Raw genomic sequence first — 1,158 nt, 5'->3', positions numbered from 1 at the left:
ATAGATGGTATTAATAAAACCCACGGTATTGGTCCGTGGTATTGCATGTATGAGTCATATATAAAGGATAGAGACTCCCTACGAGGAGCATCGTGTCTTATTTTGTAATCGAGCTCTGCTCTATTGGAGGTTGCCCCCTCGAAGAGGCAAGTGAACATTATTCTCTGAATAATAAAATCATTATTATTCTGTGTTCTAGGTATCTTTTCTTCGCATATTCTGTATTTGGGTATCATTTTACAGGTTAAGAGCATAACAGAGTAGAAGGATGAAAGTATGACCTCACTGTTTTCAGCTGTACCCACTTGGAATTCATTCCGGGATGCCATCAAGGAGCAGTACTACCCTGTTGGATAAATACATAAAGTGGACCACGATGCGGCAAGGAAGGGAGCAAGATGTGCTAGAGCTTACCAGTATTTTTCATATCATTCGCACAAAGTTGGTTATCAAGGATTTGGAGTGGAATTTTGTACTCAAATATCGTGGCTACCTACACAGGTACATCCAGGACAAGATGGAGTTCTTGGACATATCCTCACTTGGCACGGCATACTGATATGCTATCAAGATCGAGTAGAAGTTTAAACAAAAGAAGCAAGACTTTGGATCTGCGAATCCAAAAAACAAAGGACAAAGCCAAGGTGGGGTGACTGAAGATAACTCGTCGAAGCTGCAAGCAAAGAACACCAACATGAAGTCAAAGAAGGGCAAAGGAAAGTGGTGTGAGTTCCATAAGTGCCCCACTCACAACACAAGTGAGTTTCAGATGAAGTAGTGGCTGGTGTCCGAGTTGAAGGCTTCAGAATCAGATGCATGTTCTGACCCTGAGTCAGAACCTGACAAGAGGAATGAAAAATGGAAGCAGATTATTGATGCGGAGCCCAATGCCATTATTGCCACTGCCTAAATCCAAAAGAATGAGCCTGATGATCCATAGGAGGGGGAACGTCTTTTCCACTCACAAATTTGGGTGAAGGGTTGACCGCTGCAATTCATTGTCGATAGTGGCAGCCAAAATAACCTCATTTTAGTATAGGTCATGAACCGGTTGGGCCTACTGATAATACCACACTGGAAATTGTACAACATCGGTGGCTTCACCAAGGACAAGATCTTCGAGTCAGCCAGTAGTGTCGCCTTCCTTACAGCATCAAT

This window comes from Pinus tabuliformis, chromosome X (genome assembly GCF_031772625.1).
Source record: "Pinus tabuliformis cultivar Carrire ecotype Pingquan chromosome X, CPIR1, whole genome shotgun sequence".
Taxonomy (NCBI): domain Eukaryota; kingdom Viridiplantae; phylum Streptophyta; class Pinopsida; order Pinales; family Pinaceae; genus Pinus; species Pinus tabuliformis.
This window is presented reverse-complemented; position numbering follows the sequence as displayed.